Source organism: Zalophus californianus, chromosome 8 (assembly GCF_009762305.2).
Source record: "Zalophus californianus isolate mZalCal1 chromosome 8, mZalCal1.pri.v2, whole genome shotgun sequence".
Classification (NCBI taxonomy): domain Eukaryota; kingdom Metazoa; phylum Chordata; class Mammalia; order Carnivora; family Otariidae; genus Zalophus; species Zalophus californianus.
In genome coordinates, this window is record NC_045602.1 from 83974161 (window position 1) to 83981093 (window position 6933).

Consider the following 6933-nt stretch of genomic DNA (forward strand, 5'->3'; position numbering starts at 1 on the left):
CAGAGCTCCCTACTCCTGCTCTCATCAGCTGCTCACACATCAGTCTGTGGCCTCTGCTTTCAGACCATGCAAGCTGGGACGCTGGGTAACAGGGCGGTTCTAGTAAGCAGTTGCTCAGAATAACGTAGTAGAGCTGGATCACTGGGCATCAGGTGGCAAGAAGGATGTCATCACTGGGGGTGAGTGGGGTGAGCCGATTACAGTCCCTGGGACTCTCACCTGAGACTGGCGGGAGGAGGGTGCGGCAGAGGTTAACAACAGCCTGGCACCTACCTGGCACAGGGCAGTGGTGACTTTAAATATTGCGGCGGGCGGGGGTGTGTGTGTGTGTGTGTGTGTGTGTTGCTTTGGAAATCTTGAAAAAGAAAGAAAACAGCACATGTCATCGTGCATTTGGCAAAAGCCATAGAATGTACAACCCAAAAGGTGAAGCCTAATGGAAAGCATGGCCTATAGTTAAATAATTTTATTGGTATTATTGATATTGTGAGCCAATCAACACCAGCTCATCAAGTGTAACCAATGTGCCACACTAATGCAAATATGGCTAATGGAGGAAGTTCTGTCAGGGGGGTGCAAGTGGGGGATGGGTAGAGGGGGTCCAAGGGAACTCTTCTATAGTTGCTGCTCTGTTTATCCATAAACCTAACATTGCCATAAAAAAATTAAGTCTGTTAATTTTTTCTAAGTGAATATGAGGAAGTCCCAAATCAAAGAGTAAAACAATAGACTCGGATAGTCAGCGCTTACTGCAAGATAGGCTTGAAAGCAAGAGACTTTTTATGGCAGCAGGTGAGGAGGAAAAACTGCAAGCAGACCGCTGAGAACCACGGTCACGGTCAAATGAAGGGTGGTGGGAACCCAGAGGAGACAGAGTGCACAGCTAGGGCAGGACTCCTGTGTCCAAGTCTGGGAAGGGGGTTAGTGTTTGGCCCCTGAGCCTGAGAGTTTCGACCCACAGGGTTCTGCACTAGCAGAAGCAACGTCCTTCTTGCCAGAGGAGAGCAGCCTTCCTCTGCCCCCTAGATCTGCAAAGATCTCATCTAGGGCATCTTCCTCAAACCATGACGATCTGGCCCAAGCCCATCTAACAATGGGAGCACACTGTCCTTCCCCTTTTTGTTGGGGGGCCCGTTTTCTTATAAACACCTCAGGTAGATCCCTCTGTTCATACTCAGCCTCTAGGAGCACCCAGGCTAGGACAGTCTATCATTTTTCCCTTTTGCAGATGAAGGCACTGTGGCACAGAGAAGCCTAGTGGTTTGACCGAAGTCACACAGTGAGTGAGCAGAGCTGAGCAGGGATGTGAGCCCAGACAAGCAGACTCCAAATCTATCCCCTTTGCCGCTATGATTAGTTAGGCACAGGAGACAGGACAACTTGGAGGAACAGAAACTTCATTTCTGGCAACCCTTACCCATGCAGTCTGAAGTCCCGAATCAGTTTTCTGAATAATCCCAGTCTAAAGTTTTCCATTCATCTACAAATCTTCAGGTAATTAAGAAAAATCACTTTTTTGGGCTTCAAGTATCCAAACCATTGCCTCAATGCTTTTCTTCTCTCTGACTCTCAAGAAGCTGTCTTTTTCATCTCTGATACTTTATGCCCTTCTGTTTGACAATGAAAAAGCCATTAGAATTATGATAGAAGGCCAGGAGTTGCATGCAGCCTGGACAAAGCACCATTTGAAGAGGGGGAGCAAGTATCTGGAGTAAGCGGGCCTTCGTGGGGAGTGTCAGGCTCCTGCTATGGCTATTGGTTGGTCTACACCAAGTTTTGGGATCCACAAATAAATTAGCATTTTTTTTCATTGAATTCCTTTTGTAAGTTTCTTACAAGGAAAATTCTTACAGAACAACAGCAAAAGCAAAGCATCATTTCTCAACTCAGAAGAACAAAGAAATACAGCAGCGAACGTCTGTGCTGACTGGCAACTGCCTCCCTGGCTCCATGAGACCAGCGTGTCCTCCTCCTTCTAGTATGTTCCTGATTTCTTTCACTCCCTACACGTTCTCTGGCCATCCCCCAAATATTAGTCTGCCCTGAGACTCTAGCCCAGGTACCATTCTCTCCTTGCTCAATATGAGGTCTCCTGTCATCCATGAGCCCCAGACCTGGTCCCCAGTCCCTTACACACACACACACACACACACACACACACACACACACACACACACACACACACACACACATTCATTTCCACCAAACCCAATTGCTTGCTACCCTCCAGACACTCCTCGCAGCTTCATTCTCCATGACTCTGTACCTCCAGTACTCTAATTCATCAACTTATACTTCAAGGTCAAGTTGCTATATGACCTACAATTCAAAGCTTTTGCTTCCAGTGTTTTCTCCCAAGGAATGTTTGGCAGGGCTTATCTCACATTGCTTGTCGTCTTGTGTTTTAGTTTGTGTGGTCAGGGCATGGTGCGTAGGACTGCGTGAGATGCCTGCCACTATCTGGCAGAAGGGAAGGGCATGACTATGAACATATAAATAGGCATGTGATGTTTGGGTGGTATACATGTGTTAATAGGCTGTATAATGGCCTCAAAGACGTACACGTCCTAATCCCTAGAACCTACGGATATGCTCCCTCACACGGCAAAAGGGACATGGCAGATGTGACTAAATTAAGGATAGGGGGATTATCCTTGCTCACCCTGGTGGGCTCAGTGTAACCACAAGGGTCCTTCTAAGAGCGTGGCAGGAGGCTCAGAGGCAGAAAGGGAGGTGCGAGGAGAGAAGGGAAGGTCAGAGCGATGCAGCCGTGAGGCAAGGATGCGAGAGCCTCTAGAAGCTGGAGAAGACAAAGAGTGGATTCGCCCCTAGAACCTTCCCAATGAGCACGGCTCTTCTGGCTCCTTGCTTTTAGCCCTGTGAGACCCGTTTCAGACACCTTTCTGTCGAAATTGTAAGATAACAAATGTGGGTTGTTCTCAGTAAACCACTAAGTTTGTGGTTAGTTGTTACAACAGCCATAGAAAACGGAGACACAGGTCTCCCACACAGGAGACGGAGTTTCTCAAAAGCAGAAAAAAGGTATGACCATTTTTTAATCCCTTCCACTATCTCAGTACCTGGAAGAGAGCGAGAACTCCAGAAACGTTTGCAGAAAGCCACAACGAGTTATCACCTTATACCTGTTAGGATGGCTATTATCAAAGAAATAAAAGCTAGGAGCTGGCGAGGATGTGAAAAAAGGGAACCCTGGTGTATGGTTGGCAGGAACGGAAACCGGTACAGCCATTATGGAAAACAGTGTGGAGGTTCCTCAAGAAGCTAAAAATAGAACTGTCATATGCTCTAACAATCCCTCTTTTGGGGTATATGACCAAAGTAAATGAAATAAGTACCTTAAAGAGATAGCTGCACCCCCGTGTTTATTGCAGTATTATTCACAATAGCTGAGGTATGGAAGCAACCCAAGTGTATGTATGTTGATAGATGAATGAATAAAGAAATTGTGGTATATATGTATATAATTCCATCAGGAGATCCTGCCATTTGCAACAACATGGATGAAACTGGAAGCCATAATGCTAATTGGAATAAGGCAGACACAGAAAAAAAAAAAAGTGCATGATCTCACTTACAGGTGGAATCTAAAAAAGTCAAATATATAGAGGCAAAGAGTAAAACAATGGTTACCAGGGGGGCGGATGTGGGGGAAATGGGGAGATGTTGGCCAAAAAGTGCAAAGTCACCGTTAAGTAGGATGTGCAAGTCCAGAGATCTAACGGGCAGGGTGATGACTAATACCATCTTGAATACTGGAAATTTGCTAAGAGTGGATTTCACATGGTCTCATCACACACAAACACACAAAACGATCACTATATAAGAAGGTGATATGTTAGGGGTGATGGGTGACTCAGTTGGTTAAGACTCTGACTCTTGGTTTCAGCTCAGGTCATGATTTCAGCACAGTGTCATGAGATCGAGTCACGCGTAGGGCTCCACACCCAGCAAGGAGTCTGCTTGAGATGCTCTCTCTCCCTCTCCCTCTGCCCCTCCTGCTCACACACTCTCTCTCTCTCTCTCTCTCTCCCTCTCTCTAAAATAAATAAATCTTGGGGGAAAAAAGTTTATCCATTAAAAAAAGATAGTATGTTAATTAGCTTTACTCCAGTAATCATTTCACTATATTATGTATATCAAATCATCATGTCATACACCTTAAATATACATAATCTTTATTTTAAGAAATACACATATATATTTAAAAAGAAACATCTGCTGAATTGAACTCAAGTGAAAATAATAGTACAAATTACTTTTATTGCTTTCACTGCATATTTCACTATTAAATACAGACATAGTTTTAACTGGGGATAAAGATAGATCTTCAGGATACAGGAAATCAGCAATGACCAGGTGTAAATTAACAGTATTTGGTTCTTTTTTTTTTTTTTAGATTTTATTTATTTATTTATTTGAGAGACAGAGAGTGTGTGTTTGCAAGCAGGGGAAGGAGCAGAGAGAGAGGGACAAGCAGACCCCATCCCTGGAGAGTAGAGTCCAATTCGGGGCTCGATCCCACAACCCTGAGATCCTAACCTGAGCTGAAATCAAGAGTCCTATGCTCAACTGACTGAGCCACCAGGCACCCCAGCTTCTTTTTAATTTAAGTGCTTGTTTTTAAATTCCCTGACCTTTATGTCTATATATTTCTGGGTTTTAGATTTAGGTGTTTTGTTTCACTAGTAACTAGAAAAACTGAAATATTACTCACAAAGCACAAATACCATCCATTTTCACTTTACCTGAAAAGTATGTGAAATGTGTTAACTGTTGATTTCCTAAAAACTGTTTTGGTTCGGGCTGTGACTGAGCATGGAAATTTCAATTAAGAGGCACAATGTTTTGAAAGTTACCGGTAAGTGAAAAGAGGAGTTCTGCTGCATATTACTCTAAAGTTTTAAATATTAACCAAGCTCAAGCTACTCTAAAAATTACCCTGGGTACCAAAAAAGTGCAAGTTATCACTGAAAATCCAACTCTGATTAAGCTATATGAGGAAAAAAAATAAAGGGACCAAGACAACAGGCAGTTCTGTGATTGGCTAGAATTAGAATTAAGAATTAGAATGATCACTGGAATTACGATCCATATTCCCCAAAGTACCAAAGAATTTCGCCATTTCCATAGAGTAACCACATCCCAATAAAACAAAGTCAGGGAACTCCATCACACAGTAATGTTGTCACTATGGAACAATTTAGATCACAAATCACTCAGACTATAATGAGCGATAACACCACTAAGCTCTTTATCACTGTCTTTGTGTCGTTCTGTATGTTTTTTATCCATTCTCCACCCTCACTCCTCCTTCCTCATTGCGCACTTACTACCTTCCCTCACTCCCTCATCCTCTCTCTTAATTATTGAAGTGGGGGAGCAGAAGCCGGAGAATCCAGTTAGACTGAGAACAACTTTTGCAGGACTCAGTGACCCACGGTGGCCATGTGTCTCCACTAGTTCTAGCTCACCATCATTCCAAGACAGCCCCATCCCTCGAAAGCACCATGCATCCTGGCGCTCAGAGCTACACACCCATCTGTCATTCACTTAGTAACATGCATGGATCATCTACTTTTTCCCAGGTGCTGGACTCTACTCTCAGGGTACAGTGGGGAGAAAGACACATAACAGATCAGAGTTATCACTCAAGGTATGGTGACATACGCAAATTACTGCAGAGGCACCAAGCAGGTTCATGAAGCATCTTGGAAGGTCACAAAAAGATTCCTGACAGGTGATATCTAAGTCCAGACCTGGAGGATGAGGAGGAGTGAGCAAGGCTAGGAGGGTTTGAGAGCAGAAGAAGATGGGGATGGGAGACAGGAAGGAGGCAAGGAGCAAAAATAAAAGAAAGGCAGGGTGCCTGGGTGGCTCAGTCGGTTGGGTGTCCATCTCTTGATTTCCAGTCAAGTCGTGATCTAGAGGTCCTGAGATTGAGCCCCGCATCAGACTGCATGCTCAGTGAGGAGTCTGTTTGGCGATTCTCTCTCTTCCTCTCCCTCTGTCCCTTCCTCCACTCGCGCACAAAAGAAATGAGACTGGAGACTTTGGTGGGGACGAATCATGAAAGTCTAATGTGTGTGGGACGCCTGGGTGGCTCAGTCGGTTAAGCATCTGCCTTTGGCTCAGGTCAAGTTCCCAGGGTCCCGGGATCGAGTCCCACGTCGGGCTCCCTGCTCAGCGGGGAGTCTGCTTCTCCCTCTACTCCTCCCCCCTGCTCGTGATCTCTTTCTCTCTCTCTCTCTGTCTCATGCTCTCTCTCTCTAAAATAAAAAAATGAAATAAAGAAAATCTAAGGTGTGTGGAGAGGTTCAGATTTTATCCTTCATTGACAGGTGATATGGAGGGACATGGCATGACTAGATGTGCTTTAAAATGTTTACCATGAGAGATGATGGACCCTGAAAAACAAACTGAGGGTTCTAGAGGGGAGGGGGGTAGGGGGATGGGTTAGCCTGGTGATGGGTATTGAGGAGGGCACGTTCTGCATGGAGCACTGGGTGTTATGAACAAACAATGAATCATGGAACACTGCACCAAAAACTAATGATGTAATATATGGTGATTAACATAACAATAAAAAAATTAAAAAAAAAAAAGTTTTGCAAGATGGTAAGTGAAATATATAAAAGAAAGACTGAAGACAGAGTGTGTGATCAGACTATATCAAGAAACCAGATTAATTCAATTATTCATTCAACAAATATCAAATATGAACTAAACTTCTACCATCTGCTAGGTAACCAGACAATGTGAACCAAACTGGGTCCAATCCATGCTTTCTTGGAACTCACGTTTACAGACAAAGACAAGCATCACATAGTCACACCAGTATATGATTGCAAACCAAGATAAATGCTATGAAGGAAAAGTATGGGCAGGGGGATTGCACGGATCCTCTGGCAGGAG